Source organism: Cervus canadensis, chromosome 14 (assembly GCF_019320065.1).
Source record: "Cervus canadensis isolate Bull #8, Minnesota chromosome 14, ASM1932006v1, whole genome shotgun sequence".
NCBI classification, from domain to species: Eukaryota; Metazoa; Chordata; class Mammalia; order Artiodactyla; family Cervidae; genus Cervus; species Cervus canadensis.
The window spans coordinates 27,500,919-27,513,351 of NC_057399.1; the positions used below are offsets into that span (position 1 = coordinate 27,500,919).

Consider the following 12,433-nt stretch of genomic DNA (forward strand, 5'->3'; position numbering starts at 1 on the left):
TTTTTACTAGTTGCAAGATACACCACTGTGTGAACACAATTGTGTGTTAATACTTTAGTTAACAATGCCAATACTGAACGACAGTTGATGTGGTTCGGGGGTTTGTTTCCACAAATAATGTAATAGTAATGATTTTGTGCTTCTATCTTTGTTCAATTTGTGTTTTATTGAACTAGTTTCCCAGAATTATTAGGTCATTAAAAAATTGAAAGCTCTTACCACATATTGCTAGATTTCTTTCCTAGAAGAATACACCCATTCACACTATCAGCAGTGAGTGGGAGCTGGTTTCATTACATGCTTTAACTGTCTTTGCTAATTAGACAGGTAAAAGAAAGTACCTCCTGACTTTAATTTGCCTCTTTGAAAATTGTTAGTGAAGGTTAACATTGTTTATATGTCTTTTTTTTTTTTTTAGCTCTCTGTATTTCTTCTTTCAGCTTTTCTATTATTTTGCTCACTGATCTATTGGGGTTTAGTGTCTTAGGTATTGACTTTTTACCTTTTTAGTGGTTTCCTTATTGGTGTTTAATTTTTAAGGTTATTAAGCTGCTTACAGCACATTATTAGTATCTTCCATGCTCCTTTCTTTTAATTTGGTTTATAATTACGACATGGAGAAGTTTTACATTTTTATACTTAAAACTATTGACTGTCTTTGTGATTTATTCCAATGCTTTTAGATAAAAACTTTTTCATTGTGAGGTATCAGATATTTAAACATGTGTTCCTCTCATCTTTTAATAATAAGATTTTTGTATATTCTAAATCATCTGACTTCTTAAAGTCAGTTACTTACGTGGTAAATAAGGGTAACAACATAATCAGAGAGCTGTGATATTTAAGGGCCACATCTTAAATTGCAATGAAGAGCATTCTATACACCACGGAGAAACTTTTGACTTTCTCATAAGCTCTTTGAAGCACATTTTAAATCCTGGGCTTTTAATAAACAGTGTGGGTGAAGCCTAAGAACCTGCCAGCCATTTCTCTATACTGGAACAAAATGACTGCCACGAGCTGGATGTGACTAAAAACCACCCAAGAAAATGAAAGTATGGACCGCAGCAAGACAATCTCACCAGACCTATGACTGCCTACCAACCCAAGCATTCTCTTAGATAAACGTTCAGTTCCATTCAATCTGTCCATACTAGAATATAAAGTTTTCAAGGACAGATGTTTCATACACTACTGCTTCCCACTCTCTATGTGCTTAATTTATTAGAAGAGTAATTGACTTTTATAGTCTCTTCATGGTATTTTGGTGAGATGTGAATAATATATTAGTAGAATTAGAATATCTGATATGTTTTATAATACCAGGCTCTGGATAAAAACCAAACCCAATCCTGTATCATCCCTCTTGAAAGCTCAAATTACATAATCACTTTAAGAATATACAGGGAGTAATCAAATAATTGATCCCAATTTCTATATTAGGGTATGTTAGTGCAATTTAGTACATACTACTAATAATAAGTAAGAGTAGGATTTTCTTTAATCTTCAACTGTTTAATAGGGCCCACAGAATGAAAATCTCCGTAAAGAATGCCATTTCAGTAATTTCACTTTATCTAAGCCTTTGAAGCTTTTAAAACTGAAAAACTTCCAAGAGCATAGCTGAAGGGGCTTGAAAATACAACCTTAATGAAGAGTTGACAAATGGCATGAATGAAGGACAGATTATTAGATGGTTTTTATTATTTTGCAAATCATTCCTTACTGGACAGTAGGACAGAGGAGAGAGAGATATGTAAACTTAATATATTAAAAAAAAATAAAACAACAATATCTACCTAAAGAAACAAAAGACCTATACATAGAAAACTATAAAACACTGAGGAAAGAAATCAAAGAGGACACAAACAGATGGAGAAACATACCGTGTTCATGGATTGGAAGAATCAATATTGTCAAAATGGCTATTCTACCCAAAGCAATCTATAGATTCAATGCAATCCCTATCAAGCTACCAACGGTATTTTTTCACAGAACTAGACCAAAGAATTTCACAATTTGTATGGAAATACAAAAAACCTCGAATAGCCAAAGTAATCTTGAGAAAGAAGAATGGAACTGGAGGAATCAACCTGCCTGACTTCAGACTACTACAAAGCCACAGTCATCAAGACAGTATGGTACTGGCACAAAGACAGAAATATAGATCAATGGAACAGAATAGAAAGCCCAGGGATAAATCCACGAACCTATGGACACCTTATCTTTAACAAAGGAGGCAAGGATACACAATGGAAAAAAGACAACCTCTTTAACAAGTGGTGCTGGGAAAACTGGTCAACCACTTGTAAAAGAATGAAACTAGAACACTTTCTAACACCATACACAAAAATAAACTCAAAATGGATTAAAGATCTAAATGTAAGACCAGAAACTATAAAACTCCTAGAGGAGAACATAGGCAAAACACTCTCCGACATAAATCACAGCAAGATCCTCTATGACCCACCTCCCAAATATGGAAAAAAAAACTAAACAAAACTAAGCAAAACTAAAGCAAAAACTAAAGCAAAACTAAAGCAAAACTAAGCAAAACTAAACAAATGGGACCTAATGAACTTAAAAAGCTTTGCACAAAGAAACTATATAAGGTGAAAAGACAGCCTCAGATTGGGAGAAAATATAGCAAATGAAGCAACAGACAAGGATTATCTCAAAAATTATAAGCAACTCTTGAAGCTCAATTCCAGAAAAATAAATGACCCAATCAAAAAATGGGCCAAGGAACTAAACAGACATTTCTCCAAAGAAGACGTACAGATGGCTAACAAACACATGAAAAGATGCTCAACATCACTCATTATCAGAGAAATGCAAATCAAAACCACAATGAGGTACCATTACACGCCAGTCAGGATGGCTGCTATCCAAAAGTCTACAAGCAATAAATGCTGGAGAGGGTGTGGAGAAAAGGGAACCCTCTTACACTGTTGGGAATGCAAACTAGTACAGCCACTATGGAGAACAGTGTGGAGATTCTTAAAAAACTGGAAATAGAACTGCCATATGACCCAGCAATCCCACTCTGGGCATACACACTGAGGAAACCAGATCTGAAAGAGACACGTGCACCCCAATGTTCATCGCAGCACTGTTTATAATAGCCAGGACATGGAAGCAACCTAGATGCCCATCAGCAGATGAATGGATAAGGAAGCTGTGGTACATATACACCATGGAATATTACTCAGCCATTAAAAAGAATTCATTTGAATCAGTTCTAATGAGATGGATGAAACTGGAGCCCATTATACAGAGTGAAGTAAGCCAGAAAGATAAAGAACATTACAGCATACTAACACATATATATGGAATTTAGAAAGATGGTAACGATAACCCTATATGCAAAACAGAAAAAGAGACACAGAAATACAGAACAGACTTTTGACTCTGTGGAGAAGGTGAGGGTGGGATGTTTCAAAAGAACAGCATGTATACTATCTATGGTGAACAGATCACCAGCCCAGGTTGGATGCATGAGACAAGTGCTCGCCTGGTGCACTGGGAAGACCCAGAGGAATCGGGTGGAGAGGGAGGTGGGAGGGGGGATCGGGATGGGGAATACGTGTAAATCTATGGCTGATTCATATCAATGTATGACAAAACCCACTGAAATGTTGTGAAGTAATTAGCCTCCAACTAATAAAAAATAAAAAAAACAAAAAAAACAATTCCCTTTAGACAGTACAAAAGAGATAATAATGTTAAAGGGAGGCCATGAGACATCACCTGGGTTCAAAGTTGTTTTTTGTTTTTTCCCCTGTAGGATGATGTTTAACAAAGCCCACGTGGACCTATTCACCATGTAGGATATCCATGTAGGAGAGGCAAATGAGATGCTTGGGGATGCCCTGGTTAACTGTAAATGGTTATTAAAATGGTCACAGTGATAGTTACAGTGGCTTCCCAGGTGTCTCAGTGGTAAAAGAATCCATCTGCCAAGATTCAGGAGAACTGGGTTCGATCCCTAGGTTGGGAAGAGCCCCTGGAGGAGGGCATGGCAACCCATTTCAGTATTCTTGCCTGGAGAATCCCATGGACAGAGGAGCCTGGCGGGCTATAGTCCTAGGGTTGCAGAGTTGTACAACTGTACAACTGAAGTGACTTAGCATGAATGTGATAATTACTGTTTGTTCCTAGACTTGCAACGTTCTGAACTAGTTAAGGTACATCACTTATATAATAACTATGGAAGCCAAGGTAAGTATGGATTAAAAATATTGTTTTTAAAAACATTATAATCATATATATTTCTACATATGAGTACAAGGAAGAAGGAAAAACATTCACAGAAGTACTGGTAAGTATCTATAGATGATGAGATTGTGAATGCTTTGTGTTTTCATTTTAATTTTTTGTTATATTGTCCAAGTATTCTGCAGTAAGCACTGGTACATTTAAAAGTAATGAAAACACTAACATGTGTCAGATATTTAACCACACAGTATTTAACACAGTAATTAACAGCAGAGACCATATCTCCTGGGTTCTGCCCCTTTCAGCATAACAACATCCACAAAATTTCCTCTTCCTATTTGCTTCTTTTCTGTTTTTAATCTGATACTGTCAAAGTTAAAGGCCAAGAACTAGATACATGATTTATAGTATTTGCAAACATAATGAATCCCCTGGAAATAATTAAAATATAGACTGTACTTCCTTACCTTTGTAAGTGAAATGGCCAGTCATCTGTAGTTGGTGGTGCTGAGTGGCCTATTCATTGTTGAGACTGTTTCCCTTCCCAGGTTTCTGTTAAAATAGAAATCACTGGTCATTATTTATTCATACCTCTCTCTCATCTTTCAGAAAGGATAAGAGGTGGCTACAGGGATATATATATACACTGCAGTCAGCTAAGGGGCCTTCCTGGTGACTCAGACAGTAAAGAAGCCGCCTGCAATGCGGGAGACCTGGGTTCGAACCCTGGGTTGGTAAGATCCCCGGAGAAGTGAAAGGCTACCCACTCCAGTATTCTTGCCTAGAGAATTCCATAGACAGAAGAGCCCGGCGGGCTACATGGGATCCCAAAGAGTCGGACATGACTGAGCAACTTTCATTCATTCACTCAAAATTAAAACAAAGGAAGCAATGTGTGTATAAATACAGGGAAGATAAAGGTGAGGAACAAGATGGTGCCAGCAGCATAGGCTGGACAGAGAATGTGCACTATGTAATCCTGTAGTCATTGATACCCTGGTCAGTCTCCCGTTGATTCTGAGATTCCTAGTGGTCATAGCAGAGGAAGACATAGTCAGTTACATAAATGCCCAATGCTCATAAGATAAAAACAAGTCAGTTGCTCAAATCAACCACACTGGGGATTGAGGCTGGACTGAACATTTCTCCTGTGGGGCTTCATAAAAGAGACCCCATGTGATGTGTGGATAACTTTTCACTATTATCCCTGTGATAAATCATGTGATTTTCACGAGGGTTGTTTCAATAACACAACTTCAAAGGAACGTTCAACAAACCGTTTCTCTTGTTATGTTTTTATACAAAAGAGATACTTGCTCATGGTAACTAATTTTAAAAACACAGAGAGTTTAAAATAAAAATGGGCTTCCCTGGTGGCTCAGATGGTGAAGCATCCACCTGCCATGCAGGAGACCTGAGTTCAATCCCTGGGTCAAGAGGATCCCCTGGAGAAGGGCATGGCAACTCACTCCAGGACTGAGGAGCCTGATGGGCTACAGTCCATGGGGTCACAAAGAGTCGGACAGGACTTAGCATCACACACACAGAAAATAAAAGTGAATAAGGTTCCACCAGTATCTCCCCAATGAGATAATCAATGGGAACAGTTTGTTGACTATCCTCCCAAAATCTTACCTATCCTATACATACACATGAACACACTTATTTCAGCCATTTACTTTTATTGGCATTTTAAGTATATCTCTTCAGAAGGTCTATATTACGTATCTATCTCATTTACAAATAACTGCATTTTTCCACAAAATGGATGTACCATCATTGAAACAAACACTCCCTTCTGGGAGCACATATGGACTGTTTCCAGAATGGGCTACTGTAACCAGAGAAGGAAGAAACAGATTTATAACACCTTTAATGTTCTAGTGCTTTTATTTCTGTGGGAAAGAATCCTGGCAATCAATCCCAACTTGTAAAGTGCATTAAGTATTTGAAGGATCTTTGTTACACTCCTTTGTATAAAAAGGGTGAGGAAAATCAGTTCCATGATGCATGAGTATCTGCTTATTGACATACTAATCAGCACTGGATGTTGCCATATTTAAAATGTTTGCCAATTTGATGGGCAGAGAATGACACCTCAGTCACTTTAATTCACGTTCTTTTACCACTAATGGGCTTCCAGGTGGTGCTAGTGGTAAGGAATCCACCTGCCAATGCAGGAGACATAAGAGACACGGGTTCGATCCCTGGCTTGGGAAGATCCCCTGGAGGAGGGGATGGCAACTCACTCCAGTATTCATTCCTGGAGAATCCCATGGACAGAGGAGTCTGTTGGGCTATAGTCCATAGGATTGCAAAGAGTCAGACATGACTAAAGTGATTTAGCACACACACCACTAATGAGGCCTGTTCTCTTCACAGGTTTACTGATGATTTCCATTTTCAGTTCATGTCCTTTGCTTATTTTTATACTGTGCTTTTATACCTTTCTTTTATAATCAATCTGTAAGATCTCCTGGTATATTAAACATTAACTCTGTCACATGAGCTGCAGGTATTGTTCATCTTTTGGTTCTGTTTATGGTGTCTTGTCAGGTAGACATTTTAAATATTTACATAGTCAAATCTACTTATTTTTCCTATATGGACTATGGATTTACTGTCTTACCTGGGAGAGTTTCTCCAAGTCTGGTGTTATACTACATGTATTCTCCTATATTTTCATCAAACATCTTTATAGTTCATTTTTTAAATCTTTTTATTTTTTTTTCATTTGTTTTTATTAGTTGGAGGCTAATTACTTTATAATATTGTAGTGGTTTTTGCCCTACATTGACATGAATCAGCCATGGATTTACATGTATTCACCATCCCGATCCCCACTCCCACCTCCCTCTCCACCCGATTCCTCTGGGTCTTCCCAGTGCACCAGGCCCGAGCACTTGTCTCATGCATCCAACCTGGGCTGGTGATCTGTTTCACCCTAGATAATATACATGTTTCGATGCTGTTCTCTCGAAACATCCCACCCTCGCCTTCTCCCACAGAGTCCAAAAGTCTGTTCTGTACATCTGTGTCTCTTTTTCTGTTTTGCATATAGGGTTATCATTACCATCTTTCTAGATTCCATATATATGTGTTAGTATACTGTATGGTCTTTATCTTTCTGGCTTACTTCACTCTGTATAATGGGCTCCAGTTTCATCCATCTCATTAGAACTGATTCAAATGAATTCTTTTTAATGGCTGAGTAATATTCCATTCATGCTGATGGGCATCTAGGTTGCTTCCATGTCCTGGCTATTATAAACAGTGCTGCGATGAACATTGGGGTGCTCGTGTCTCTTTCAGATCTGGTTTCCTCGTGTGTATGCCCAGAAGTGGGATTGCTGGGTCATATGGCAGTTCTATTTCCAGTTTTTTAAGAAATCTCCACACTGTTCTCCATAGTGGCTGTACTAGTTTGCATTCCCACCAACAGTGTAAGAGGGTTCCCTTTTCTCCACACCCTCTCCAGCATTTATTGCTTGTAGACTTTTGGATAGCAGCCATCCTGACTGGCATGTAATGGTACCTCATTGTGGTTTTGATTTGCATTTCTCTGATAATGAGTGATGTTGAGCACCTTTTCATGTGTTTGTTAGCCATCTGTAAGTCTTCTTTGGAGAAATGTCTGTTTAGTTCCTTGGCCCATTTTTTGATTGGGTCATTTATTTTTCTGGAATTGAGCTGCAGGAGTTGCTTTATAGTTCATTTTTAACATTAGATCTTCACTTCAAATGGAATTTAACCTCATCTTCTTCCAGATGGGTGGCTAATTTGCCCAGCATCATTTAGTTTATAATCTATCTTCTTCTCACTGGAAAGACATGCCTCCTTTAGCAAATACCAAGTTTTCCTATATACTTTAATATATTTCTGGACTCTCTTGAGTCAAAAGACTTTTTGACATTTCTAAGCTAACATGTTGTCTTAAATGCAGTAATAAGACAGCATGCTTGTGATATCTGCTGTTACAAGTTCCCATACTATTTTTCTTCCAAGTTTATATTTTTATATGGACTTTAAAATCACATTGCTTGACCTGAAAACATGCTCACCCCATTCACCCCGTCAACTTGGCATTCTGACCAGAATTATATTAAATTTATATACTAATTTTGGAAGCATTAATATTTTAGGAATTTTTAAGTTTTCTTATTCAAAAACATGGTCTAGTTCTCTGTCTTCAAATGTTCTTTTATATCTTTTACTACATCCATATTTTTGTATTTGTCTTACATCTTACTAAATTCATCCCCATGTCACTCTTTTAAATAGGGTGACAATTTACATTTTTCTATTTGTATTTCTAACTGGTTATTAATTCACAGAAAGAAAATGATTGGGTTTCATCTATTATCTTTCACCTAGTCATTTTACCAAATCCTCTTACAGAATTTTAAAAGATTTTAAGTAGAGTCTCATTTAAAAAAAATAAGATTTTAAGTACAGTCTCAATTTCATCACGTGCAATATTTATACATCTTATTTCTATCTCTTTTCTTATTGCATTCACTGTACTTCTTTAAAAAAACACTGAATAATAGTGGTTGAGTAACAGTAATAGTGCTTGATATTTATAATATAATCCTACAGTTGTCACTATCCTCCATAATGTTTTTGTTTGCTTGGTAGCATGGTAGCTTCTTTCTGCTATATTCTCCTTTACTTTACTTTTTATTAGGAATGTCTACTGAATTACATCAAGTGCATTTTCAACATCAGTTGATACAATCATTATCTTTTATTTTGCTATGACAAATAAAACATTGAGAAATATCACAATGAAAAATTACATATTTCTAGAAAAACTCTAACTTGGATTTGATTTGCTGCTATTTTAAAAAGGATATTTTTATAATTGAAGTTGAATGATTTTTCTTCCATCTTTATCAGGTTTGTTAATAAAAAATGAATACTTTCATAAAATTGAAAGACTTTCTATGTACACTCAGTTTTTTGGATTATTCACTTCTTGAAATTTATAACCTTTCTTTGAATCAAATTTCTATAATTTATATTCTGTTAGAAAAGCATCAATTTCCTTTAAATTGTAAAATTTATTGTCATATAGTTAAATATTGTTATTGAATTCTTTTAATGTCTTCTGTATTCTTGATAAGAGTGTGTGTGTGCATGTGTGTATTACATATTGCATATATATGTCATGAATATGTATTTTTTAGTAAGACTTCTCTTTTCTATTGTTTTTTGTGGCCACTTCCATTAATTTTAACTTTTACTATTAATAATATCTTCTTCAGGCTTTTTAAGAATTTCTTAGATACACTGCCTAGTTTATTTTCACTCTTTTAAAAAACAGTATTAAAATCACTTAGGCTAAAAGTACTCTTGAATATATTATGATTCCCCCATAAATTTTGATAAAGTATTCTGTTTAGTTTATTTCCAAATAAATTTGTCATTTTGGATTTGATTTTCAACTTGATCTAGGAATCATCTATAAGAGGGTTCCTTAGTGCTAAGCATTTACATTTTCATTATTAATACTATTCTTTCATTCATTGCCACATTCTTGCTTACTGCACTGGGATCAAAATACAGAATGAATAAAAGTTACCCCTGGCCGCCAAAATATGCTTTTTCCTATGGACATTGAATATCTTTTTGAAAATGTTCCAAAGACACAAGAGAGAAGTGTGCAGCTTCTGTTTATAGGATATAAAAACACTATATCATCTTATAATACTGTCTACTTTATCAAATTATGAAAAAAATATTAAAATTCTCTGATACAGTTATATATTCTCATATATTTTAACTTCTTTTTTTTGCCTTAAGATTTCTAAAACTATGCTAGCCAGTGTACAAAGGATATGTGAATAATACTGTCCTTGTCGAACTGCACACTCTTATCTATAAAGTTATTTTTTTTCTTATTTAATATTTTTGGTCTTGGGTTCCATCTTAGTTGATGGTAATAGCCTCATCTGTTTTCTTTTATTTGTACATGGTAGGTATCTCCTCTTCCATTTCTTTAACTTCAGCTTTTTTATTTGTCATTTGGTTTCAACTGTGTTCCTGATATATAGCTTAAAACTAGATTGGTGGCGGGGGGTGCGTGGGCAGGTAACTAACTGAAGAGTTTCCACATGATGATTTTTATTTGCAAAGACTATTTTCAAATAAGGTCAGTGTTCACAGGTACTGGGGTTAGGACTTCAACATGTTTTTTGATCCCTAAAAACTTCTTGCACCCCAAACTCTGTCCCAGGACGTACTTCCAGAGAGCCCAGCCCATGACACTTTTTCCTCATCCCTAAGACAAGATATATGAAAAACTTGACTCTCTCAATGATTGCTCCATTTTTAACGATCCCCTCTTTGTTGAGATGGCTCTTCTTAATGAACAGTTTATAGTTCATGGTCACATTATTATCATTTATTTAGACTTTGACCATAAGTTTTACAAGGTTTGTTGCTCATCATTGTTTCTTTGGCTCTTCATCTCCTGCTATCTGAACACCTGTGTTCTGATTCAATTTTCGTTCAGTTGGCACGCTTCTCAAATAATTACTCAGAAGTGGCACATTGACGGTCCACTCTATGTCACTCCATGTCCATAAATGTCTTTCCTTTGTCACTAGATCTCTTGGATTCCTAACTCCCAGCCCTTTTCTTTCATGTATCTGTTGATATGACCCTGCCATCTTCTTGCTTCCTGGCTTACAGATGAGTTTTGATGCTCGTCTGATGCTCCTGTCCTAATAACTTATCGGTTTTCTCTGTCTAGAAACTGATAAGAGTTTTCTCTTTCAACACATAGTTCAAAAATTCTGTAAGGACAGATATTTCTTTTTCTGTCAGTCCTGCCCAGTGAAGGAAAATCAACAAGAAGCTATTATACAGGGATCTGATGTCTTAACTCATGAATAATATGTAGGCTATATAGTTGATGAATGAATGGACTCATATCCTTCAGGCAGTGCTCTATGAAAATTATTTCTCATAACAAGCCTTTTGATAAGAATTGGACAGGCAAGCACTCAAAATTATAGTCCCTGGCAAGAGCTAGGAATGAAAAAATTCTAATGGCCAAGCAAGGGCATAATCATAAGACTCAGGTCTCCTTAGAAGATATGTTACTATGTAATCTGACACAAGACTCCCAGTTAGAATTTCTTTTTTGTGAATTTATTTTCTTAAACTATTTCTGACATAAAACAGAGCCAATTTATGGTGTCACATGATCCAATTACGATACCAGTTCAGCTAACAATTATACATGCCACACAATGAAATGTTTTGTAACTAGTTGATGACTTATCTCTCCTTTCTGGTATTTTGGTATCTGGATCCTGTTAGTGTAAGAAATAAATAATTTATACTATTTCAGAGTCTTCTACAATTCTATGCTTTCAATCATTTCGAGTCACATCAGCAGGAGAGAGAGACATGGGGACAGGTACAATACAACATGACATGTGCTTTGGTAGGGTTCTTGGAGAAAGAAATGCCTGAGTCAGCCTGCAGGGACCATGGAAAATGTCACTTATGAGGAATACTGAAACTGAGCAGTTTTGGGGGCTACAAGGTTGGGAAGTAGAGGGTGAGGAAGACAGCAGTTGCCATGGCAGCTTTAAGAAAGCCCCAGTAGCATGAAGCATATTTAACACATTTTCCTGGATGTTCTCAAGGATCTTGAATCTTGCATTTTAAGAATATACCCAGGAGAAGGCTTATGATGTTACTTAAAGGGTTACAAACATCCAGATTGCTCATTTCACCTATGATCACAAGTCCCTGTTCAATCCTTTGCCTGTTTAAAAATACATTTCTAAAAATGTATATGGATTCATGAAAACCTTGAAAGTCATTCTTAGGAAAATGTCAGCCTTGTAAATAGTTTCACTGGGGAGGTAATGAGTATCACCCAGGCACTTAAGAAGAGGTTTGAAACTCTGTGGTTTTGGCAACAAACAAAAACAGGACAGACAGGAAAAATCAAAAGCTTTAAAATGTGACAGGTTATTTTCCAAGGCTTAAATATAAGCAACAAAAACACACCAAACTGAAAACAATCCTTGATGTATTTTCCAAAGTACATCAAGGATTGATCGGAAAAAAAAAGTTCTGTTAAATTAAGAAATCAGAGGCTCATATTTATTTCCCTAAAGTATTTGCATAAACTCTCAACAAAATGCAGAAGATCAGCATGTTAAGTATTTGTGCAATGGAGACCACCTATACA

General features: G+C 36.1%; 1 protein-coding gene across 3 annotated transcripts in view; it reads right to left on the bottom strand.

Annotated features, from left to right (window-relative positions):
• Positions 1-12,433, bottom strand: part of PIP5K1B (phosphatidylinositol-4-phosphate 5-kinase type 1 beta) — a 330,950-nt gene that overhangs the window by 206,602 nt on the left and 111,915 nt on the right. For all 3 annotated transcript variants that reach the window (XM_043487132.1, XM_043487131.1, XM_043487133.1), the window contains one exon: positions 4,686-4,770. The gene's annotated coding sequence lies outside the window, so the exon portion shown is untranslated. The remainder of the gene's footprint in view (positions 1-4,685; positions 4,771-12,433) is intronic.